At 39.8% G+C, this 26,983-nt stretch overlaps 1 protein-coding gene across 4 annotated transcripts in view; it reads right to left on the bottom strand.

Annotated features, from left to right (window-relative positions):
* sipa1l1 (signal-induced proliferation-associated 1 like 1) overlaps window positions 1-25,551 on the bottom strand; it is an 89,068-nt gene extending 63,517 nt beyond the window's left edge. For 3 of the 4 annotated variants that reach the window (XM_047387808.1, XM_047387812.1, XM_047387810.1), the window contains exon 1: window positions 25,300-25,551. The gene's annotated coding sequence lies outside the window, so the exon portion shown is untranslated. Of the gene's footprint in view, window positions 1-24,661 lie in introns of all 4 variants that reach the window. The other variant, XM_047387809.1, reaches the window with a different exon arrangement.
* Between the last annotated feature and the right edge of the window lie 1,432 nt (window positions 25,552-26,983).

The following is a 26,983-nucleotide window of genomic DNA, read 5'->3' as shown; positions in this document are numbered from 1 at the left end:
AGAAGTGATCTAAATGTATAATCCTCCATGATACCACTTATAGATGGATGTCAGAGAAGTGGGTGATAAGTAATATCCTAAAGCAAATGGTACAGTTAGTTAAAGGCTATACAGAGCGTAGCATCAACAGCACAAATCAATCCTCTGGCACTTACTTTCAGGCATACGCATACACACCGACGCACACATATTTAATTTCCTCTTCACTCTGGCTGGGGTTCCTGGAGGACCAAGGCAGAAGAAGCTGCCAGCTCTACACACTGCAGAAAAACTTGTCATGAGCTCCATCTGTGTGATGTTGTGAATCCACTTGACAGGACTTTAAATGCAATTAGTGCTTAGAACTCTGCTTTTATATAAATATAAATAATTTAGTTTCAGTATTCTCAGTATTAACAGAACACATAAAAGCTGGGACCTGTATTTTATCCTGTAACACATCTCAATGATAACAGTGACCTAATATTGCAGTTAAAATATTGCATCTAAGAGGTTGAATTTTAAAAATCAAATAATGCAAAAAACTTCACCTTTAATTAAAAATAATCAAATTAGTCCATAATTAATTTTTGGCTCTTCTCAGAAAAGAGATGTGTAACATCTAAGTATCATTAATCTGTTAAAGCAACAGTGTCAGTTATGAAGACAAATCTATTTATACACTGATATTCAACTACTAACTTATTCATGCCCAAAGTTTTTGGGCATTTTATGCATATTAAATAAGGAATTGACTTGTCTTGTAACTTTTAAGGGTTGAATTGCATTCATAATGTTACATTTGGTGCACCTAATAACTGTAATAAGTTTATATTGTGTCTTCGCTGAAGTCTTATCCCTCATTTTGCTAATCCATTGTTGCAAAAAAGAAGGTGCGCACGATATCGACAAAACATATATGCCAAACTTTGGTAAAGAATAGTTTTATGAAAATGAAACATTCTCAGAGTTATTAAAGTGTCAGATTTTTTAATTCAGAGTTCAAATGAAACTGCCTGCATACAGTAAAGATGTTTGCTGTTATTTTACAGTGATGCAAAAAGTGCCTGATGGAGAGCGACTGAGATTTTGATTTGTAATGAGAAAGCACAAGCCTGATGTTATGTGTCTGATAAGCCTAAACAAAATAACGGATACTTTTTATGGTCAGCTGAGTTTCTACGTTCTCACATATAATATAGTGCATGCACTTCACCATGTGGCATTATAATTATTATTAGGTTAATTGGTCTAGGTTAATTGGTCTCTCAAAATTGCCCTTAGGTGTATGAATGAGTGTGTGCATGGTTGTATGTGTGTTGCCCTGCGATGGCCTGGCAACCTGTCCAGGGTGTAACCCCGCCTCTCGCCCATAGACTGCTGGAGATAGGCACCAGCTCCCCCGCGACCCACTATGGAATAAGCGGTAGAAAATGAGTGACTGATGACTGACTGGTCAGAAACATTTCAATGATGCAAAAAGCAGAAATAGAAGAACTCTGGAATGAGGGAAATACTTTTTTTAAATCACCGTACTGCACTGTACTAAAAATATTCTTCAGATATATTGTAAAGTATTTAAAATAAAAAAAATCTTCTAAAAAATGATTTATCAACTTTTTAAGAAGCAGCTTGGCATAAATCATGTAATTTTTGGATCTATACAGAGCCTTAGCTTATAAAAAAAAGTCATAAAGCAGACAATGTCCAGATGTCTGGCAGGATGCACAGGAAAGCAGAAGAGAATTAAAATAGTTTTCCTCCCAGTTTACGACTGATTTTCATGGGACCGTCTGCTGTTGCAGACTTCAAAAAATAACCCTTGAAAAGCATACAGTGGCAGGGAATATTTGTTTCCAATAGTTTTAAAAGATTTCTTTAACACGCAATGAGAAGCTTTGTCAATGGCCGCATGAGAATCAGAATCAGCTTTATTGCCAAGTTCGTACATACAAACAAGGAATTTGACTCCAGTACACTTTGCTCTTTGGTTTTGTTTTTGTATTACAGAATATACATATTTACAATGTACAATATACACATATATAATAAAAAGGTGCATTTGCAACATTTGTATGCTGTTGTTTTGTACTCTATTGAATGTTCAACAGAGAAACAGCCTGGGGGAAGAAACTGTCTCTGTGGCGGCTGGTTTTAGTGAACAGTGCTCTGTAGCGGCGGCCTGAAGGTAAAACTCTGAACAGTTTATGTGCAGGGTGTGTGGGGTCTGCAGAAATTTTAGCAGCTCTTTTCCTGACCCTAGACCTGTATAAGTCCTGGATGGAGGGAAGGTTAGCCCTGATTATTCTCTCTGCATTCCTGATTATTCGTTGTAGTCTGGACCTGTCCTGTTTTGTTGATGAGCCAAACCACACTGAGATGGATGAAGACAGGACAGACTGAATGATGGCAGTGACCTGTGGAAGGTTGTACTTCTTGAGTTGCCTCAGGAAGTACAGTCTCTGCTGGGCCTTCTTTCGAACAGTGTCTATGTGTGAAGACCATCTCAGGTCCTCAGAGATGGTGGTTCCTAAGAACCTGAAGTGGTCCACGGCCGATACAGTGTTGTTGAGGATGGTGAGGGGGGTGTATGGGGGTGGTGTTCTCCGAAAGTCCACCACCATTTCCACAGTCTTGAGTGGGTTGAGTTCAAGGTAGTTCTGACTGCACCAGTGTACCAGCCGATCCACCTGCTGTCTGTATGCAGACTCATCACCATCCTGGATCAGTCCAATGACAGTGGTGTCATCTGCAAACTTAAGGAGTTTCACAGACGAGTCCGATGAGGTGCAGTCATTTGTGTACAGAGAGAAGAGGAGTGGGGATAGAACACACCCCTGGGGGGCACCAGTACTTATTGATTTGGTTCGGGAGAAGATGCTCCCCAGTCTCACCTGCTGCTGTCGGTCCATCAGGAAGCTGTTGATCCACTGACAGGTGGAGGCCGGAACGTTGAGCTGGGTGAGCTTCTGGTGGAGGATGTCTGGTATGATGGTGTTGAAGGCCGAGCTGAAGTCTACAAACAGGATCCTGGCGTACGTCCCTGGGTGGTCGAGGTGTTGCAGGATGAAGTGTAGACCTAAGTTAACAGCATCATCTGCCGACCTGTTTGCTTGGTAAGCAAATTGTAGGGGGTCCAGCAGGGGGCCTGTGATGTCTTTCAGGTGCTTCAACACCAGCAGCTCAAAGGATTTCATGACCACAGACGTCAGGGCTACAGGCCTGTAGTCGTTTAATCCTAGGATGGTGGGTTTCTTGGGCACCGGGATGATGGTGGATCGTTTGAGGCAGGAGGAGACCTCACATTTCTCCAGTGATTTGTTGAAGATCCTTGTGAAGATCGGAGCGAGTTGATTTGCACAGGCTTTCAGGCATGATGGGGAGACGTTATCAGGTCCTCCAGCTTTCTTTGTTTTCATGCGCTGAAAGAGCCTATTTACATCTTCCTCGGAGATATTCAGTGCAGGCAGAGGATCTAAAGGTAGGTGGTTGGTAGCTTTGTGAGAAGAACTTGTTCCTGAATGGGATGTGGAGGGGATGATTTGAGGTGTGAATGGCTTCTTGTCATGTCTGCAGTAGAAGCCATTCAGACGGTTGACCAGGAGACGACTCTGTTCAGGAAGGGTGGGGGGGCTCCTATAGGCAGTCAGGTTTCTCAGACCAGTCCATACAGCTGAAGCATCGCCAGTAGAAATGCTGTTCTTAAGCTTCTCACTGTAGCTTCTCTTGGCTGCTTTGATATCCTTTGTTAGTCTGTTCCTGGCCTGCCTGTACCGCGCCCAAGCTCCACTGCTGTGAGCTTCTTCCTTTTCCCTGCGCAGATTCCTGAGGTGTGGAGTAAACCATGGCTTGTTATTCCCAAAGGTGCAGAAGTGTGTGGTCTGCACACACATGTCCTCACAGAAACTGATGCATGATGTCACCACATCAGTTAGTTGGTTTAGGTCAGTGGCTGAGGTTTCAAAAACAGTCCAGTCTGTGTATTCAAAGCAGGCCTGTAGCATCTGCTTTGATTCCTCAGTCCACTTCTTAACAGTGTGAACCTTGGGTTTGGCAGCTCTTAGTTTCTGTCTGTAGGTTGGGATGAGGTGGATTAGATAATGATCCGAAAAACCCAGAGCAGCCCTGGTAACAGCATGATATGAGTCCTTTAAAGCTGTGTAACAATGGTCCAATGTGTTTTTGTCTCTGGTGGGACACTTAATATGCTGTCTGTATTTGGGGAGTTCATTTGAGAAGTTTGCTCTGTTAAAATCTCCCAGTATTATGATGAGAGTCTGTGTATTTTTTCTCCACATCTGTAATCAGCTCAGCAAGATGTTTTTCCGCGGCAGAAGTGCAGCCATGCGGTGGAAAATATGAGCAGATTATTATAAACGAGGAAAACTCTCTCGGTGAATAAAATGGTTTACAGATTATGGAAAATTACTCCAGATCCGGGCTACATGTTTTTCCCAGCACTTTTACGTCTCTGCACCAACCTTCATTTATATAAAAGCAGATTCCGCCTCCTCGCTTCTTCCCCGATAGCTCCGCGCTGCGATCCGCTCTGAGCAGCTGGAAGTCCGGCATCAGTAGTGCACGGTCCGGGATGTTTCCACTCAGCCATGTCTTGGTGAAGCAGAGAATCGCTGATCCGTGGAGGTCCGTGTTTTTACCGGTGAGAAGAAGCAGCTCGTCCATCTTGTTGTTTAGAGAGCGGACATTTGCCAGGTGGACTGAAGGCAGTGGTGTGCGAAGTCCTCTTTTGCGGAGCTTTACCAACGCGCCAGCACGGTTTCCCCTCCGACGCTTTCGGCGCAGTATCCCGTATAGTGTTGCAGCTCCGCTTGCCAGGAGCTCAGTGAACCTCGGATCAATGAAAGATGGTGAAAAAATCCCACGAGAGGACTTTCTGATGTTGAGAAGTTCCTCTCTACTGAATGAGACCACAGGATTGTGGCCCGACACCACAGTACTGTGGCTCAAAAGACATAAAAACACACAAACTACAAAAACAAAGAAAGCGAAGCTCCGAGGCTGCCATCGTCAGCGCCATCTTGGTGGATAAGGTGGATGAGATATTTGATTATATCGGCTTCTTAAATACAAACTGACAGCTTATGAAATAAACACTACCTTTCTAGCGTCTTCCCTGTTCTGTCATAATCACAAATACCAATAATCCCTGCTGTGTTCCAGATTGCTGGCTTTTACATTTTTTGTAAAAGCCATGTAAAAAGAATTAGGCTCAAACATAATTTGCTTGCCCAGAATTACTCGTACAACCAATGACACAGACCTTGCAATGTGTGTGATTAGGTTCTTACTTCCTGTCTACATGGGAAACCTTTAAGCCAAAGGAATAATTATCACCTTTCAAGACATTTCCATGTTACCCACTCGAACTTTGAATTCTAATGCTCAGCTTTCTTTTACAAATGTCAAGACTGTGGAAAGACATTTTCCCGTACACAGGTGTAAAATCAACACCTTTCATTAAATGACCCATAAAAATACCGACCTAACAACCCATAATGAAGGAATGAACCACATAACAGAAGCGACTCCATAAACAGGGAGGAAGGCACCACTGCAAAGACGGTGATGAAGAGTGTAATGTGGAAAGCCCCGTGAAGGTTTATGGGGTAACTGAGTCCTTGCAGAAACTCACGGTGCATCAAAATCTCTGCAGATGCCTTTTCAAAGCCATTTCAAGGCAGCAGGAGCAGCTTTGTTCCTCTGCCACCTGTCTTAACTCACTGCTCATTTTCGGTCTAAATTCATTGTTTTAGGTGCAGCTCCCTATCTCAGCTAAGTCTCAACTGTCTGCTCTTCACATTCCTCAGTCATAAGTCTCAGTTTTCTTCCCTCACATTCTGCAGCCCTTTGAAAAACAGGAACACGGGCTGGCAGAGTCACTGTATCAAATCTGTCTGTTGGTTAAACCTTTTCAATGTGGAGCCTGGATTAGACATGTTTTTTTTTTTTTTTTAAATCTGGACAAACTCTTGTTTGCACTGGCATCCACTAAGAATTGACAAGCCAAAGTTTATTTTTTGTTCTTCATTTGGCAGAGAAGTTCATCCAAAGGCCACGTTAGCTTTAAATGTCAGAATGAAAATGTGCATTTGTAACCACTGAATCCATCTTATTAAAAAAGATGAAAAAATAATACAGTCTTTCAAAGCTTTGGGTGTATGAAATGGTGATTAAGTCAAATAAAGGCCAAAAGAAAAGAAGACAAATAATAATAAAAACATCTGTTTGTTCCAGAGAAGCCTGGGAATCTCCTGGACAGAGGAGAATAGAGAAAATGTGGCAAGAAAGAAAAAACCATGACCAAGTAGCAGATCATCTGCTATGACTATAAATCACACTAGGGCTGCGATCTACAAGCAGGAAGGAGAGAGGCCAATGAGAAACAGAAAGAGGGAACCAATGTGTTATAGATTTTAAGTTTTAGACCGGAGCAGCATTCAAGGCTGTTGTTAATTTAGGGTTTATCAGTACACCTCAATTCCAAGTCTGTTTTACACTACAGCTGTCTTATCACTGTAGCTTAAACCAATCGCCATTTTAAGCAAAAATACTTTAACATTTGCTTTACATCGGGGATATCCCAATTAGTAATGTTTTTATTTATTCCTGATGAAGCTTTGAGCTTCAAAAACATTACATCTTGCTCCTGTCATGTTTTCATACAGATCGTTTTGCTGAATGCTAGGCTAAAACCAGCATGTTTTCTCTTTGTTTTGATAAGACTCATCAATAATTGGGCTCGTAAAATATTTTAGCACTGTTTCAACTGATTGTGTGTGGACAACACTACAACACTACAAAAGTTGTTCATTACAACAGTTCACACCATCAACCACAGCAGTCACAGAGGTCGCTATGGCGTCGCCAAGTTGAAATCAAGACTCTTGTCGCTTGTCTTCACCTGGGACTATGTCTTCAAGGTGATTTTGAGCATAAACTTTATCTAATAAAAAGTAAAATTCTTACTTCAAAAAAGGACCTTGCTAATTTGTTTGTGCCAACATTTGTTATGCACAACAAATTTGGCCAAACTATCAGTCGCTCTGCAAACTTAGCAAGATCTGCAATGCATCTACTGTTCTACTCAGCATATCACTTACTAAAAATATGTTTAGTTTGAGCACAGGGGCAGGGAAAGTTCATCCAACAGACCAAATATATAATTGGGATGCCGTATTTGCATGCATGGTGAATGAAATATAATATCGTCCATTACATTGCGATGACCAATGAAATTTGATATATTTTGCAGCTCATAATGAATCTAAATACTTATATTTGTTTCAATAGTAACAAAAAAATGCAACTTGCTGACAACCAGTCTTTGCAAATGCAACGTATTCTCCACAATAAACTAATTTCTAATTGCACTTTAAGTACAGGAGTCTGCATTCAACTTGTATTTAAAATAGTAGTGTTAGTTAGAATTATATAATTTTACAATCTCCAAACAACAGCAGTTCTCAAAATAAACCAGAAGAAAATGCATTCAGCGGAAGGTAAATAAAAGAGAAGCAAGTGTGAGGAATGTGTGAGCAAACGCTTTTGAACCCGACATCTGAAAACACAATCTCTATACTTATAGCAATTAGCCCAGTGTTCTCTCTCTCTCTCTCTCCCTCCTCTTTGTCTGTCGCTTTCAAATCGTTTGGAGTGTCAGCACAACAAAGTACTCGGTAGCATCATTACAGGCCGACACAAAAACAAAGCCTGACAAGTTTTGTATGGGGACAGTTTGAGTTAACTAAACAACTGAAAAAGAGGAGAGGTAACAACTGTATATTAAAGCAAGCACAAGTTTTCATGGTTGAAAAAAATTAATTTTAGATTAAGAACAAAGAATTACACTGCCAGTTTATTGATTTATTTTTTTTGCAAAACACGAGCAACGGTTTCAGGAAATAGATTTAATGGATTTTGTTTTAAAAAAAATACAAAAAGCAAATTGGTTAATCTTCCTTCATTCATGTAAATCTGATACTTTTGTAACTCTGAAAACCGGCCTATGTTGGACCTGGACAGTTGGAAACTCAGAAATTTGATCTTTTTCAAACCAGTGAAGGCAACACACCTTAGTTCTACCAGTTCGCAGCAACAACAACCTTCTTCAGTGTAGACGTTGCAATTAGGAGAAGAGGACTCAATGTTAAATGTAATGAGTACCCAAAAATGAAGTCGGAGAAAATGAAGGGAGGTAAGAATTTAAACAAAAAACAATTTTTCAATCAGAAGCAAGAAACAAGAAAAAGCAAATACTTTTAGGAGATAGCAGGAAGGCTTTACCAAAGTTCTTGTTTGCTCCTTTTGAGCTTTCAAAAGAACATTATGGATTTGGAATGGCAACATTTTGAAAATCTCAGCGTTAAAAGGTAAGGATCTACATTCTTTAGTGAACACAAGAAGAAATTCTAAAGACAGCTTAAAATGTTGACTCAATAATTTATTTTCTGATACTGGGTTAAAAAATGTTTTACAGCTACTGCTCTCCTACAAAACATCTACTCTTTCCTCCTAATAATAATCATTAACACTTACAGCAGGAACACATATCTTGAATGTTGTTCTTGAATCAAAGGGAAATCCATATTGGGTAAAAAAAATCGGTATTGGCAGGTCAAAGCTTTACAAAAAAAAAAGCTCTGCCACTAAATTCAGACTGGTGCATGTCTTATTTCTATTATCGGTCATTTAAAACATGAAAATTCTTAACCCATCTCTGCCTTACGACACAAAGGTATTTAAAATACTAGTAGTCATGATTATCTATTCTTCCAATAAGCTCAGTGTTGATACAGTGCATAAACAAAAATCTTGAGTATAGGATACATAGAGTAGTTGATCAGTGGTTGACAGAACAATACCTCAGCCATTTTTATTTCCAGAATTACAACTTTTCTGTACGTATTGTAAGCACATGATTGATTGGATGCGTAAGGACACATGTGGCAACCATTTTCAGTGAAAGTGTCACGTCAGAACCAATGTGAGGACCTAGCTAGCGGGAGCCAGTCGTGCCTGCAAACTATCGAACATTCAACTAAATCAGCAGAAAATTTTAGTACATTTTTAGTAATTTGTAAACAATGCATGCTTCAAGCATAAAAAAAATAGTAACACCTGCATTTATATAAGTAGTTGCTCTATATAACTAAATATAAGGGCCTGCTTGAATTAATTAGGCCTTGCCAGCTGAGTGGCAAAATGCTACATAAGCCATCTGAGCAAAAGATGTTGAGGCAGATTGACGTGTGCATGCTAAATGATCGTGAGAAAGAGTATGGAGGGGTTCCTTGATAAATGCTGCTTTTAAAAGGAGGAGAGGGCAGTAGGATTAATGCTGCAGACAACAAGCCCCATGACACTTTGACAGATGTGATGGTGTGCACCTCCCAAAGGGATAGCCTCTTTGAATAAAAGGGTTACTGCTATGGTGTCTGAGCAGTGCCCTCAACCTCAGAGCTCAAACCCAAAGAAAGGGTCAGGCTGTTGGCTTGACTACCGGCATTTGGGGCTTTTCCTGGCAAAATAAAACAATTAAATGCGAGGGCTGGATATTATTGGGCTTCACCTTTCCCACCCTCCCACACAATCACAGTGGGTACCCTGTTTTTTTCTATATTCATATGTTTTAGTATTTTCTAAGTAGTGTTTGACGTTAGTATCAGATGGAACATACTAAATTTTTTGCAGAGCAAAGTGGGAAAGCACCTACTGCTTTCCACCAAATTCCTGCTGATGTTTTTTAAATGATTACTGCTGGGATAATGTCAATGGAAGCAAAACAAAGGAAAGGAGTTCCTTTTGGGTCTTTCACAGCAGTGCCAGAGGCTTTTCTAATAGGTCCTCTGTCTTTCTTTCAGATTTTATCAAGGGGACATGCCAAACAAGAGAGAAAATCCAGTCAAGGAAATCTACATAGAAACAGTTCTACTGAACATGAAGTCATTTATTTAGTATTTTTTAAGTCAGACAACATTGGAATCAATATAAACAAAGTACCAAATTAGCAAAAAGAAACGGGGGTTACATTTTAAATAGCTGCCGTTTCTTTTAGATAGAGAGGTTTTCCAAAAAAATAAACAAAATAAAACAAGAGCGTTACACCTGTGATTGTTGCATCATGAAAACACAGTTTCTCTAAGATAGTTAAAACATTTCAAACATCTTGCTTGGTAAGGATTTCAACTTAGACACCTTTTGCATATCTTTCAATCTCCGTCCATTTCAATGTCGGTCCAGCATCATTAAATGATGCCAACATGAGGCTAAATTGTGTGTAATGGCAGCAACATGTATGGACCGTCAATTCCTATAAAATAGTATGAAAAGAGATTTCTAGCTGGCACGTTGCTCCACTTTAGTTCAAGCTGTGGGCACAAGAATGTGCTGCAGGAGAGAGCTCCATTTATTATGTTAAAAAAGAAAGAAGGAAAGGAAAAACAGCTTCTAATTACTGTTGTTAGAATCCTGCATTATCATTAAACCCCAAGGTTTCTGACAACACAACTGTGCAGCCATAGCAACAGAGTGCTGGAGGAGCAATTTCGGTACTGCGGCTTCATGCTTTGCCCGTTTTGCTGACTACAGCCCGGTTGATGTAAATCCGTTCGCTGACCTACACCCTAATCCAGATAATATTCTGACGAGCACAGGTGGACACATCAGTCAGCTTGGCTGGCAGTTCTTCACCCATGGGCTAAACAACAGAACGCAGCTGGGTTTGTCTGATATTATGTAACCCAGCACAACCCCCGCAGGCCTTGTTCACACCATCTCTCTCCTACTCCACCTCCCTCTTGTGCACCATTGGCTATTTGAAACAATAGGTGCATTGAGAGACAAGTGTGTTCAAATTGCACATCTCCACAAATTTTAGCTAAGAATATAAAAAACAAAAAGTCAAAATGATGCAGAGAGAAAAGAGAGCACTTTCTAAAAATCACGTTAAATCATTGTTATCATTTACCCTCAATTTATGGGCTATTTACGAGAATATTTACAGCATGTAACAAATGTAATATCTATCTAATATATATATATATATATATATATATATATATATATATATATAAATAATTGCAGTGGAAAGAGCAATCAATATTTCACCACATTTATAATTGAAGCTAATGTATAAACTACATATGCAGCTTTAAATTCTACACATAACTGATAAGTAAATTGAAAAATTGTATTCATCATTATTTCTAACACAGATTCTGCCATTATTCTAAAAAAAACTATTTTGTTACCAAACAATAGTACCCAAAAGTGGAATAGCACCAGTTGCCTGGCAACATTTCCTTATTGAATTTCAGATCAGGAAGCAATGGTGCTTTGAGCTACTACCCTCTAAATACTTTTCTCATCGCTGGCACAGACTGTAATGTCCAACTACAATCATACTGTTCACGTCCTCTTGGAGCCTATTATAGCTTTACCACTGACATTTCAAAAGTACCGTACGATTTCTGACACTGGCACAAACTTAATTTGTACAGCTATAGGTACTTCGGTACATTTCTCTATTAAAAGGAAAACAACTATTCCTTGCATCCTGCACATTAGTGGTGACACTACAAAATATAAAGAACTGTAGTGAGTTCTTTTATGGCTACGTTGCTTCAAAAGCAGCTTTTTCATCCTCAAGGGCATGTAGAGATGTTAACGGGCTCCTGACATTCATTTCATTTAAAAACCACCCAGTGGGACCTCAATGAAAAAGCTTTCCCTTCCACAAAGGTCTGCTGTCATTAGAAAATACCACAGGGGCAACAAAACTCATCTGATGAGCCAGTTAATGAAAACCATCAACATCCACAAACCACTCATCAAGCATTTCTCTCCGCAGCTGATGAGACCCAATAGAGGCATTAGGTAGAAGCTGTCAGAAGGCTACTGAAATGGATCAAAGCGCTATGAGGTAAATCTGCTCCAATGAGCGTTTGCAACATCAACAGCACAGAGCGGCCCACTCAGTCTGGGTGATTAAGCAACATACCAAGATGAACTCATGATGACAGGGTGAGATCTATGGGAGGCAGATGAAACAGCAGGAAAGCCTTTTTGGAAGACACTGCCACAGTTTGCGAATAAAGGATGACAACGCTGTTGTCCACTTTAAATGTAAAACAAAGTTTCATGACAAAGAAAACGGAAGACCAATCAGGATGTTTTTAAGTCTTTAGGTGTGAAAAAAGTATGTTCAATTTCTGACTGTCCATATAAAAAGGTGAAAATAGAATGTAATTTACAGTCATATCAGTCCAGTATCATGAATATAAAGCATCACTACGTTTTCTTCTTACTACACATGTATATGAGATGTTATGACTTTAAAGTTACAAAATATACATAATTTTTAAGATCACAGTAATCATCAAATCTCCAACGTTTTGTTCAAAAGAGTTCATTCTTGAGTACAATTCAACTCTTACGATGTAAAAAAAAAAAAAAAAAAGTATCTCAGTACTGAGAATAAACAGAAGGGTCAAGCCAGGCTGCTGTTAAAACCAAACTGACACAAATCTCTGGGCAAAATGAGGACTGTTCACCTAATTTACAATCCAACAATCCAGCAATCCAAAAGGGCTGCCCTTTGATTTTGCCTGTGTTAACATGCATATTACGGAACTGGATGCTTTCAGGTTTAGGTTTTTTTCAATCAAAGCAGAAGTTCACGCTCTCACCTGCTTGAAGATCACCATAATTAGGACAAAGTTCAGTGGAGGTTGTTGCTTTGCTGCAGCATACCTCAGTCTCTGAAGCCCAACACTTCCAATCCCGCTTGTTCACATAATCATTAACTAATTCAACCCAGAGTAAATATTTTAAGAACCTTTCTAAACCATGAAGAAAATATACAACTCTGTGAAGGGGGCAGAGACACTTGCATATACCCGAGAGGGGTGGGAAGTGGGGCATTGTTTTTCAGCAGGCTGAGCTTGAATAAAGATGAACAAGGTGAGGTCATCCCTATTGTGTACACACAACACTGTCACACATTCCTCTGTCTGTGAATGTAGACTTGTGGCTAAAGCTGAGATAAAATGAACCTAGTAAGTGAAGGATACCATGTAACAAAGCATTTTCACTCTAAACAGCCCTGAAATTTTAAACCTTACTGTAGCATCCAAGGCCATTACCTTTTAAGCCAAAACACACTCTTTCTTGGAGAGATAGCATAAAGGTTGCAGCATGCACAATATACACTGCTCAAAAAAATAAAGGGAACACTCAAATAACACATCCAAAATCTGAATGAATGAAACATTGTCATTGAATACTTTGTTCTCTACAAAGTTGAATGTGCTGACAACAAAAATCACACAAAAATCATCAATGGAAATCAAATTTATTAACCAATGGAGGCCTGGATTTGGAGTCACACACAAAATTAAAGTGGAAAAACACACTACAGGCTGATCCAACTTTGATGTAAGGTCCTTAAAACAAGTCAAAATGAGGCTCAGTATTGTGTGTGGCCTCCACGTGCCTGTATGACCTCCCTACAACGCCTGGACATGCTCCTGATGATATGGCGGATGGTCTCCTGAGGGATCTCCTCCCAGACCTGGACTAAAGCATCCGTCAACTCCTGGACAGTCTGTGGCGCATGGCCCTCCATGGGCCATGCGCCCCTCCAAAGAAATGTCACCCCGCACCATTACTGACCCACTGCCAAACCGGTCATGCTGAAGGATGTTTCAGGCAGCAGATCGCTCTCCACAGTGTCTCCAGACTCTGTCACGTCTGCTCAGTCTGAACCTGTTTTCATCTGTGAAGAGAACAGGGCGCCAGTGGCAAATTTGCCAATCCTGGTGTTCTCTGGCAAATGCCAAGCGTCCTGCGCGGTGTTGGGCTGTGAGCACAACCCCCATTTGTGGACGTCGGGCCCTCATACCATCCTCATGGAGTCGGTTTCTAACCGTTTGTGCAGACACATGCAATTTTGTGGCCTGCTGGAGGTCATTTTGCAGGGCTCTGGCAGTGCTCCTCCTGTTCCTCCTTGCACAAAGGCGGAGGTAGCGGACCTGCTGCTGGGTTGTCGCCCTCCTATGGCCTCCTCCACGTCTCCTGGTGTAGTGGCCTGTCTCCTGGTAGCGCCTCCAGGCTCTGGACACTACGTTGACAGACACAGCAAACCTTCTTGCCACAGCTCGCATTGATGTGCCATCCTGGATGAGCTGCACTACCTGATCCACTTGTGTGGGTTGTAGAGTCCGTCTCATGCTACCACGAGTGTGAAAGAACCAACAACATTCAAAAGTGACCAAAACATCAGCCAGAAAGCATAGGTACTGAGAAGAGGTCTGTGGTCCCCACCTGCAGAACCACTCCTTTATTGAGTGTGTCTTGTTGATCGTCAAAGATTTCCCCCTGTTGTCTATTCCATTTGCACAACAGCTGTGAAATTGATTGTTAATCAGTGTTGCTTCCTAAGTGGACAGTTTGATTTCACAGAAGTTTGATTTATTTGGAGTTATATTGTGTTGTTTAAGTGTTCCCTTAATTGTTTTGAGCAGTGTATTATACAGAGTGCATGACTGATAATACTGGTCTTTTTCCTGTTTTAGTTTCTGTTCATCACCTGCAAGCCAGATGTAAACGTCTTCATTTCATTCCTGGTTTTGTCAACAGGTCAAACCTAAACAGTTCTATTATCTGGCCTAAAGTAGGTTTGTCTGTTTCTGTCTAACATTAACAATCAAAGACAAAACAAAAACTTGCCAATCTTGTTGACATTCATCTGCAATTCAGTTTGATAACATTACCATCGTATTTTTTCAAAGCACGGATACAAAGAGTAGTTGATCAGTGGTTGACAGAGCAATACCTCAGCAATTTTTATGACCAGAATTACAACTTTTCTGTACGTATTGTAAGCACACAATTGACTGGATGCGTAAGGACACACGTGACAACCATTTTCAGTGAGAGAGTCACGTCAGAACCAAGGTGAGGAGCTAGCTAGCGGGAACCAGTCGAGGATGCAAACTGTCGAACATTCAACTAAATCAGCAGAAGCGAGGCTTAATTTATTGCAGATTTTGTTGCTGTGTGTGATGAATCTGATAATTCTTAGGAAAAGCAGGAAAAAATTTTATTTTTGGTAAATAATTGCAAACAGGCGGATTTGAGGCACTGTGAACACAAGAGCTTTGTTTTGTACATATTTAGTTTTTTTTAAATACCTTGCAAAAAGCTGAACCACAAAACTTTGTTATATTAGTGAAATTTGAATAAAGGTCGTTGAATGTGGAACTCTTTGGCTAGTGATTTGTGGAATTACTTTTAATTCTCTCCAAAATTACACACTTTTTGGGTTTTCACCATGTATATATAGTACCGACAAAAAGTTTGGAAACACCTTCTCCTTCAAAGAGTTTTCTTTATTTTCATGACTATGAATATTGTAGCTTCACACTGAAGGCATCAAAACTATGAATTAACGTACATGTGGAATTATATACTGAACAAAAAAGTGTGAAACAACTGAAAATATGTCTTATATTCTAGGTTCTTCAAAGTAGCCACCTTTTGCTTTGATTACTGCTCCACACACTCTTGGCATTCTGTTGATGAGCTTCAAGAGGTAGTCACCTGAAATGGTTTTCCAACAGTCTTGAAGGAGTTCCCAGAGATGCTTAGCACTTGTTGGCCCTTTTGCCTTCACTCTGCGGTCCAGCTCACCCCAAACCATCTCGATTGGGTTCAGGTCCGGTGACTGTGGAGGCCAGGTCATCTGGCGCAGCACCCCATCACTCTCCTTCTTGGTCAAATACCCCTTACACAGCCTGGAGGTGTGTTTGGGGTCATTGTCCTGTTGAAAAATAAATGATGGTCCAACTAAACGCAAATAGCATGCCGCTGCAAGATGCTGTGGTAGCCATGCTGGTTCAGTATGCCTTCAATTTTGAATAAATCCCCAACAGTGTCACCAGCAAAGCAACCCCACACCATCACACCTCCTCCTCCATGCTTCACGGTGGGAACCAGGCATGTAGAGTCCATCCATTCACCTCTTCTGCGCCGCACAAAGACACGGTGGTTGGAACCAAAGATCTCAAACTTGGACTCATCAAACCAAAGCACAGATTTCCACTGGTCTAATGTCCATTCCTGGTGTTCTTTAGCCCAAACAAGTCTCTTCTGCTTCTTGCCTGTCCTCTGCAATGGTTTCCTAGCAGCTATTTTACCATGAAGGCCTGATTCACACAGTCTCCTCTTAACAGTTGTTCTAAAGATGTGTCTGCTGCTAGAACTCTGCGTGGCATTGACCTGTTCTCTAATCTTAAAGTAATGATGGCCACTCGTTTTTCTTTACTTAGCTGCTTTTTTCTTGCCATAATACAAATTCTAACAGTCTATTCAGTAGGACTATCAGCTGTGTACTGTATCCACTTCCTGCATAACACAACTGATGGTCCCAACCCAATTTATAAGGCTTGAAATCCCACTTATTAAACCTGACAGTGCACACCTGTGAAGTGAAAACCATTTCAGGTGACTACCTCTTGAAGCTCATCAACAGAATGCCAAGAGTGTGCATAGCAGTAATTAAAGCAAAAGAACCTAGAATATAAGACATATTTTCAGTTGTTACACACACATAGTAGGACTAAAACGTTTCCCGACTCGCTCCTCCAAAACACCCCAAAGTGGCTCAATAATATTTACATCTGGTGACTGTGCAGGCCATGGGAGATGTTCAACTTCAATTTCATGTTCATCAAACCAATCTTTCACCAGTCTAGCTGTGTGTATTGGTGCATTGTCATCCTTATACATCACACCGCCTTCAGGATATAATGTTTGAACCATTGGATGCACATGGTCCTCAAGAATGGTTTGGTAGTCCTTGGCAGTGATGCGCCCATCTAGCACAAGTATTGGGCCAAGGGAATGCCATGATATGGCAGCTCAAACCATCACTGATCCACCCCCATGCTTCACTCTGGGCATGCAACAGTCTGGGTGGTACGCTTCTTTGGGGCTTCTCCACACCGTAACTCTCCCGGATGTGGGGAAAACAGTAAAGGCGGACTCATCAGAGAACAATACGTTTCATATTGTCCACAGCCCAAGATTTGCGCTCCTTGCACCATTGAAACCAACATTTGGCATTGGCATGAGTGACCAAAGGTTTGGCTATAGCAGCCCGGCCATGTATATTGACCCTGTGGAGCTCCCGACGGACAGTTCTGGTGGAAACAGGAGAGTTGAGGTGCACATTTAATTCTGCCGTGATTTGGGCATCCGTGGTTTTATGTTTTTTGGATACAATCCGGGTTAGCACCAGAACATCCCTTTCAGACAGTTTCCTCTTGCGTCCACAGTTAATCCTGTTGGATGTGGTTCGTCCTTCTTGGTGGTATGTTGACATTACCCTGAATACCGTGGCTCTTGATACATCACAAAGACTTGCTGTCTTGGTCACAGATGCGCCAGCAAGACGTGCACCAACAATTTGTCCTCTTTTGAACTCTGGTATGTCACCCATAATGTTGTGTGCATTTCAATATTTTGAGCAAAACTGTGCTCTTACCCTGCTAATTGAACCTTCACACTCTGCTCTTACTGGTGCAATGTGCAATCAATGAAGACTGGCTACCAGGCTGGTCCAATTTAGCCATGAAACGTCCCACACTAAAATGACAGGTGTTTCAGTTTCATTGTCCAACCCCTGTATATATGTATGTATATATATATGATGAATAAAGTGAAATTCAGAAAAATAAAAACGGCAAATTTTGGGGGGGGAATATACCTCAAGTACGTGCGGACGTCCGTGGAGTCAAGCATGCCCGACTCTGTGGGAGCCTTTAGAGGAAGTCTTCATCACAGAATTACAAGCTGCAATTTTAAGCAATAAAACCACAACTGGTTATTGGGTCACATCCACAGCACTTTATAACTTCTATAATGTCCAGCAAATAGTGTAAAAACTCAGAAGGATTTTAACAATGCAGACTCCCATTTAGGAACACTTCTGAAGCAAGAGGATAGGCAGTTGTGGGCAGGATTAAATCCCACTTTTGAAGCCATAATCTTGTGATCATTTCATTTCTTCAACCCTGTAAAACTGTATCATAATCCCTTCAAAGTCAGAATAGGTTTCTTAGAAATAACTGAATGATCCACAGGGGTTATGGTCATTTTCATTCGAGTTGGAACCTAAATGATCTAAAACAAGAAAATACTCCTTTGAATGAAGGATATACTCCTCTTTTGCTACAGACACAGACCATTATCATTTGAAGTGAATGGTCAAGGAAAGTTTAACCAAAATGAAAAAAAATCTCTGCTCCTTTGTACAGATATTATTCAGACAATTGTTTTGTTCAATTCAATTGAAATGTTTTCATTTTTCATCTCGTGAAGATTGAAGTATTTTGACCAATATGATAATATTGTTTATTGCAGCCTGGAATGTTAGTGCCATAAAAGAAGTAACAGACGTATTCACCGCTCTAAGACGCATTTTTCAGTGTGCTCATGGATCTGCAAAGCAGGAACACTGGTGAAGTTCAGCCAAAAGCTGTTCCAGCTCTCAGTAAATCAAAAGGGATTTGTGTGTTTTACAAACCATGGCACAAAGTAGCACCTCTTTGGAACTAATAAACCCAAGCAAGATGTCCTTAATTATTAGGCTCTCTTGTCTTGAATTACGTTCTGCTCACAAAAAGATGCCTTCAATATCCATCCAAGCTGATTTTTAGCAGGCACCCTGAAATTAACACCTGACATATGCGATTTGGTAAAGTGCAGACACACTCTTAAAGCCCACGGATGAATGAAAAGTGGAGCCTTTACTAAACAGTCAAGTCAGTCAGTCATTTTCTACCGCTTATTCCATAGTGGGTCACGGGGGAGCTGGTGCCTATCTCCAGCAGTCTATGGGCAAGAGGCAGGGTACACCCTGGACAGGTTGCCAGTCCATCACAGGGCAACACACATACAACCACGCACACACTCATTCATACACCTAAGGGCAATTTAGAGTTACCAATTAACCTAACAGGCATGTCTTTGGACTGTGGGAGGAACGGGGAGAACATGCAAACTCCATGCAGAAAGACCCCAGGCCAGGAATCGAACCCAGGACCTTCTTGCTGCAAGGCAACAGTGCTACCAACTGCGCCACCGTGCAGCCCCCTTTACTAAACATTCCTGGACAAATTAGTTTACATAAGGACTCTTTTCTAAAAGATAAAAAATCTGTAACTTCTCATCTTTACATACACTAAATGTCAGAAAGATAAATTGGAACTGAAAGCATGTTTTCAGGGTAATCAACATTGTTTGACCAGAAGCCAAATTAACATTTTTGTTCTTTTTCTTCTTCTTTCAAGAGAAAATAAGTCCAGCTGACGTTTCAAATATTAAGGATGTCAGGAAATCTAGACCAACGTGTATATATTCAGGGATACTGATAATTTCCTGCTGAGATTACAGGGAAAGATTGAAAACTATGTGCTTACTAAAGTGATTAAATAAAGCTAGTCGGATGAAGCATGAAAGTAAAAGTTCAAAGCTGCCCTTGGATGGTGAACATTTGCCAGCAGTGGAGAGTTCTTGTTTTGACAGATGTATAAAGCAACAGCCCACACTACTGTATAAAATCTTTGATCCAGTCTCCTAACCCTCCCTAAGCGACATTACTAGAAACCTCAACTACCCACAAGATCATTGGTTTGGTTTGTTGAAACTCAGTGAGGCAAGGAGAACAGCCAAGAAGGAAAATTCTGTTACATTTGACAGTAATGGCAAGGCCAATTACTAGATATGTAATCAGTTTTAAAACTGGGACAAAGTTAAAAACTCCATGATGCACCTCTCCTTCCTTAGAACATCTGCACTGGGTGGCATGACAATGCTGCTTCTTCTGCTGGTTTGTTTTATTTGCAGTTTTTCCCTTTTAGATATTGCAGTATTTCACACAAAATCAGATAATACGTCATATCAGCCTGGGGACATTTTAAAGGACGCTTTTTCCCTTTCAGTCACATCCATGTCAGCCGTCTTGCTGCTCCTTGTCCTCTCTGCCACTTAGTGAACGAACTGCTGAAGTCAGCTGCCACAGTTTCTTGGTGGTAACTCCGTGTTTTTTGATCCTGAATCATGGGTGTGATGTCCTCTGTGGGTGCTTAAAATGCCAGCTGAAGAAACTTTTTTCCCCACAGAAAGAGGTTATGGTATATTCAAAGTAAAAACAAAATAAAAAATGTTGTGAAAAGGTTCCCAATCAACGTCATTAGATCCAGCAACAGAAGCGTTAGCAAACTGCATTAATGCACTTTCATTCAGCTTGTGTGAAGAGGGCGCGCTAATTCTATCTGCAGGAGTGTGTGAGAAACAGAGAGCTTAAAGTGTATGCTCTCTTTAAAAATTAAAACAAACTATGAGAGCTAACTTTAGCAGCAACTACCCATCTTTCTCCTCTCTAAATCATCAATATATAAACTAGTACAGTGGCCTGAGGACACATGCAGCTTTTCAAAAGGAATACAGGATTTAAAAAAATGATTATGGTCATTAGATGGCTAATTCATAACGTCACTTCAAATTTGGAGCATACTTTGGGAAAACCTTTCATATTTGCTTTCTTTCAACCTTCTCTTTGTTCACATTTTATGTTCATATTGCATAATAAAAGATTAAGTTCTAGTTTTTGCAATTGACCTGGAAAGAGTTTAATCACAGGTAAAATTGGTCAAATTCCATCACTGGTCGATGAATTGGTGCCATTCCCAATACTGTCCAATATTAGAAATGCTTATTATTCATGTTGCTCTTGAAAATGGTCTCATGAGCCCAAATCTATTTGCCTGTGCAGCGATAAGTAAGTACACCCTCTTTCTAATCTGAAGGTTTACATATCTGGAAAATAAAATAGAATGTGGTTCTTAGCAGGCGTTAGAATTAAATAAACCTCTGATAAACAAAAAAAAGGTGAAATAATGTAGCATATAATTTCTGTTAACTAAAACAGAAGAAAAAACATTGAACAAAGTAAACAAATACAAAAGTCTTCTAACATTACAATTTTGCAACAAATAAATTTTGAATAATTACAAAAGCAAGATTTCAACAAATGTTTTTAAGTAACTTTAACTGTACTTTAGCAATGTGAAACACATCACTATGGGAGACAATACAAGCATGGGTACCTTCAGTATGGCCCAGTCTCCACTAATGTTTAACAAGTTTTGATCTAAATCAAGTCAAATCCCTTAATATATTCACTTTCATATATGTTTCTTTATGTTAAGCCTTAGAGACAAAGTGCTGTCAAGGAGAGTAACATAAAATAATGCCGTCGATAAGCCCCATCTGTACTAATGCCTGTATTAAAAACCCTAATGATTCCCAGCTCTTCTATAAAGACATTAGCAATTAACAAGCCCAACTGGGTGAGAATAGCACTTCTTTCACAAATACCAGCACAAGCAGTCAACAGTAGCAACATCCTTTTAGTCATACACCACGACAGAAATTTGAAGCTCTCTCTGCTTGGAAACAGATGGCAAGACAGTTGGTAGGAATTTCAACAATGTTCCCTAGCTTGCTAAGAAGTTAAGCTTTACAGTTCTTGTGCTCATTTGCGTTGTTCCCATGTCATAACTGAGTCAGAGAGGAGTGGGGGAGATCCCAAGAAAACAACTGGTGCAATAAAATCATTTAATACATAAATAAACCTCCAACCTTGAATTTTCATTCAACACGTTGCAGACATTCTCAACAATCTTTTAGAAGAGCTAAAATATTTTGTATGACTGAGAAAAAAAAAAAAATCAAATAAGCAGACCTCAGTAAATGAAATGAGCACCTAAAATACCTGCTTTTAAAGCCTAATACAAATCCAAAGTTAGATCCCCACAATTAGTTCACTGTAGAGACCATTATTCAACTATTATTTAGTCTGAATGATAAATTTTGGAGACAAAAAAAAAAACCAGGTCGACATTGTGGCCAATGTAACAAAATAATTAGAGGGAAAAGTCGGCATCTGATTAATCTACAATTAACTTAAAAACTGATTTTTTCAATGTTTTAAATGTTTTATTAGATTTCAGTACGACATTGTTGTCCAAATCTAAATATTAAAGCACTGTGTTGCCATACATATCGGCCTTGTTCTCTCAGGTCTTTCCATTTGGACAGTACAGTTCCCTCAGTTTACTTCTGCATGGATTAGCCTGCACAGTCATTGTTTCTTGATGTTCTTTCAATTGTAATTAAGGAATTATTTCATTAGACATACAAAACTATGGAAAAAGGAAAAGAGGTACAACAACAGATAAATTTAGCTTTTATGAGCTCACATCTCAGGTGAATTGGATATGAGTAAGTGCTTACCCTTGTGCCCCATTTCTCTCTTTCTAGCAGCAATGAAAGGCCCTGTCAAAGCCTCAACGGGGCTTCAGTGCCATCCTTTGCAAAACACTATGGATCAAAGAGATATGCAATTTCACATATCAGAGAAAACACTGCAAGGGCTGGTTGCCATGAGAAAATGAAATGCTGGCCTGCACTTCAGAAGAGCAAACATCCATGTCTTTATATAAGGTCCTTCTCTGTTTACCATTTGAAACATTTAACATTTATTTTTGGAATTTGCAATCTGACCAAGACAGCTTGTATGTGCAAGTAATAATAATAGTCTCAATTAGGCTGGATAATATATTTTCATTTTGTATATACTCATGCAGTGTAAGGCAAGTTAACATGTCAGCCTTACAGCTTAACTTAAAGTTTGGTTTCTACCCACCTCCTTCCATCTTAATTTCTGAGTTTATATGCAACTATTTTCAGCATACTGCTTTAATAAAACCAACCACCTGTCTGATATTTGAAAAGTAAACTGCTCTGTGGTTAAGTAACACTGCTCTACTACCATTCTTACACCATCCATCAACAAGAATAGAGATGTACTAATAGATAGCCAGATATGGGAATCAGACCATAGTTCCTAGACATTTACCTCTATGTTTTCTCCATATTTCTTGTTTGTAACAAGCAGAAATTCTAATTCCATTTCCTAGCATTGAAATGGATAATAAGGACAAAGAGTGGGAAGTTCAAAGGTTTAAAAACTACATACACCTAAAAGATTAGTGTAGTCCTTTCAAAACGTTTCTGAAATGGAGAGAAAAGAGGGGTGAAATAAGGTGAGAGTTGTGAATACAAATGATGAAAATGTCAGAGTCATGGCATGCCTTCAATAATAGAAAGAAAGTAAGACTTGGAAAAAAAGACACTGGCAGAGACAAAAAACGGGAGGGAAAGAGGGAGGGATGGTACGTGGTACAGCTGGAGGAATGAGCAACAGAAATAAAACAGTTACTGCATGGGAGTTCAAAAACAGGTGAAACCCCATTACCAGCCACTGTTCGTGATGAATTACACATGTGTAATAAAAGCTTCAGCTGCAGTGTTGGGTTATTCAAAAGGACCTCTTTTTCCTGAAAAACCATTTGTAATATTATCCACACGCACAGCCAAATACCCTTTCTTCTCCAGATAGGAATCACAAGCATACTGAAAAAACAAAACTGAAAAATTTTGCTTTCAAGAAATAACTAATGTCCTGAGGGATTAAAATGAAATCCTCTTCTGTGCTTACAATAAAGAGGGCCTGGACATTTTCTGCAGTCTAATCAAGGAACATTAGCAGATAATTCAGATATTCTACATCATCAGACCTTTAAATAATCTTTTAGCTGTCCATCAAAGGCTCTGATACTTTTCTCTTTTCTGTTTTCCCACCTCCTCCTTTATTCACCAGCTCCATGTGTGACTGAACATGCACGCCTCCACCTACACAAGCAATTTCAGCAGCCTACTTGATATTGTAAACGCAACACAGCCTGCAGATCGGCTCAGCCTTGCCATTCACCGACTCTCACAAGGCAGATCTGATAGCATGAGATGTTTAACAGCTAATATATAGAAATTTGTCGATTTGATGCCGAAAACTCATCAATGGACAGAATCACAATTCAAATGCTTTCCTGGACAAAAAGCTTTGATAATGCTGCAGTTGTGTTTCAAGCTGAAAATGAGCCCGTTTCTAGTTACTCATGGAATAGGGATGTCAACTTTTTTGATATGCTCATTTAGGACTTGACAAAAGAAGGAAGCACTTCTGCTGTGCATGCTGGCCCTCTGAGGGGCTGGAGCTGGTAGCATGAGGGAAGCCACAGGTGGACAGGGCAATGGCAACAAAAGAAAGATCATCTATGGGGGGTCCATTTACAATGAACCTCACTCCCAGGATGCCATCAAGGCAAAGAAAGAGGTCCGAGACAAACAAACTTCAAGCAAATTCCAAACATTTGTGAATTAAACTTAAAAGCTATTTTCTGAAAAACATGTACATTTCATTGCTATCAAATCCTTGCATCATAAAAACCATTTACTCCACCCTTTGGATGTAGCATTTACTATATTTCACTTTTTAAATCTATCTGAACAGACCGCCATTTTGATTAATGACACAGGTCTTGACAGTGTCCAACACTCCAACAACTTGATGCTTTAGTTTCATGCAAATTCCGCGGCGGTAGCTTCTCTTTTTAATTTTTAATTGACAGATTGTGCGCGATGAATTACACTCTCCTGGAAGGAAGCTTAAAGAAATGTCCCTGCAAGAACTCACATTTGCATCTCTATCAACGACTGCAGCGTAGTTGAACATCTTCCAGGACTCCAGCGAATTTCCCTTCAGATAATATGAAAGCCTTGGTGTACCTTTGCACAAGCATTCCTCTGACGAGAGCCCAAAGTCCCAGAGAAAGAGACGACCAGCGAGACAGAGACAGACAGGAAACCCACGACAGCGGCTGCAATTTTGCCGTCGCAAATCACCCTGCAGTGACTGAATGACTTAAACAAACAATTATCATTATCCGTTTAGCCAGATTTCCTGTTCAGTTAAGAGCAAGGGGTGAATCGTCTTCATTTTCAGTTGTGTTGTGCGTTAGGGGGATGTACCAAGAAGGGGATTGAAAGCTACGCAAAATAACAAAAGCATAACTGGCACAATTAATCTGAGAGATACAGCTAATTGATTTGGACGTTAGCTAACATGCACGACCAAAGAGAAGCGGTTTTCTGACCGTTAGCTAAACTTTCTGTTGAGTTTTTATCTACTAATTGTTACCATGAGATTGGTGCATGAATCGACTCAAAATACACAGAAATACCGACAACAAGGAGCCTGTGGCGTTTTTTTTTTTTTTTTTTTTGTCTCCTGTGAGTCAATGTGAAAACCAACGGAGTCGTGAACCTTCTTACCTTTATTCATTTCCACCTTGTCTGTCTCCTCGGGAAGAAGATAAAACGCCGCTCTCGCTGGTCAATTTACGGGAATAAATATACCGTCTCTGCAATGTCTGATACATTTTACAGAAGAGCGGAAATCTGTGGGGAATTCTGCAGGCTTTCTATCTACCATTCCGTGCGCTTCACTAACCGCTTCTCGGTTTGTTCATATCAGAACTTCATCCAAAGTTGCAGCGGTTCGCTCCGCCTCGCCACGATGATGAGGTCACCGCCTCTCCCCCTCTTGAAGTCTCGCGATACGCTTCAGCGGCTTCGTGTTCCTAACTGAAGGCATTTTGTGTTCTCGCGATAGAACTGTGAATGAACGATAAAGGACGAATGGGCAAACCGCTGGGTAAAGATGGCACAGAGGGAGACCGTTGCTCTAGCAACAGATTCGGATGCAGCTCTCAGGCGACGTGCGGTTTCTGTGGTGGGTTTGAGCGCTGTTGGGCAGGGCAATTCCTACACCCAATAGAAGTGAAAAAAGCAGGGGGGGAGGGGGTGGCCAAAATCTCTTAAATATACAAAAGTATTTTTTTAAATATAAATATTTGTTTTATTTGAATGGCAAACGCATTATTGTCACAAGTGAACACTCAAACCATGTTTTAAGAGCTTAATGTTGTTTTAGAATTTTGCACATTGTGAGTCATATCTATAACTTATCTAATAGGGTCGATATTTTCAAGTTATCCAGGCACAATTAATTATCTTGTATTACTCAATTTCATCAACACCACAAATAAAACTTGTTTCAAACTTGAGTAAAGTAAAATATCTTATTTAGAGGTCTGAGGGGGTCTCGTAGTTGCTATAAATAAAATAAATTAATCAATTAATGATATTGTCTAAGTATTTGTCTCACATTTTTTTCTGTCTTGACATTGAAAAACCAAGATTTCCGTTAGGAAATTGTTCATTTATTGCATTGTGCAAGCCATATGCTCCTTTCGTCCACCAACAAAATATGTCATATAAACTGCATTATATTTATAAGTTCCTATAATTGCCCACTCTTTAATATCTATGTCATATGTATTTTGCTTAGCTTATATAATTGTTCTATTCTTACTCACAAAATAATAAAAAAAAAACTGGATCTGACTACTATAAGAGGAGAAAGTGAGTTATTATTATCATAAGGTATAACACATCATGATCATTATGTTTGTATAACTCCATGCCTTTCCTCAAATTCAGTCCAATATGTCCAGCTTAACCTCATATTAGACCTATTGTGGCTCAGCTGAATCTAGTTTGTTATTTGGTAACAGCATATATGATATGCATCTGATATTTTATTCTGAGAACAGCTACTTTGTGATTGGACATGACATTAAGAGTTTTGACAAAATAAAGTTGAATTGTGGAACATAAAGCAAGTTTAACAAAATTGAACCCATGCATCATCCAGAAACCCTGCATACATTTGTGCATACATAGTGTATGTCTTATTCTGCATGACATGTTGACAATGAAAACAAAAACCTGTCCTTTATTGACCATTGGGATCACTATTGTTTAACAATTCAGTTGAAACTCGGGCAGTGCATAATTTTCTATAACATTACGGACAAAATTATATGTTCCTCAACTAGAATTCTCTGAACAAGAGGAACAATTAAGCACTTTGTTTTGAACAATAGGACAAATG

Source organism: Girardinichthys multiradiatus, chromosome 15, assembly GCF_021462225.1.
Source record: "Girardinichthys multiradiatus isolate DD_20200921_A chromosome 15, DD_fGirMul_XY1, whole genome shotgun sequence".
NCBI classification, from domain to species: Eukaryota; Metazoa; Chordata; class Actinopteri; order Cyprinodontiformes; family Goodeidae; genus Girardinichthys; species Girardinichthys multiradiatus.
The sequence above is the reverse complement of the archived record's forward strand: the minus strand, read 5'-3'. Positions and strand labels throughout refer to the sequence as shown.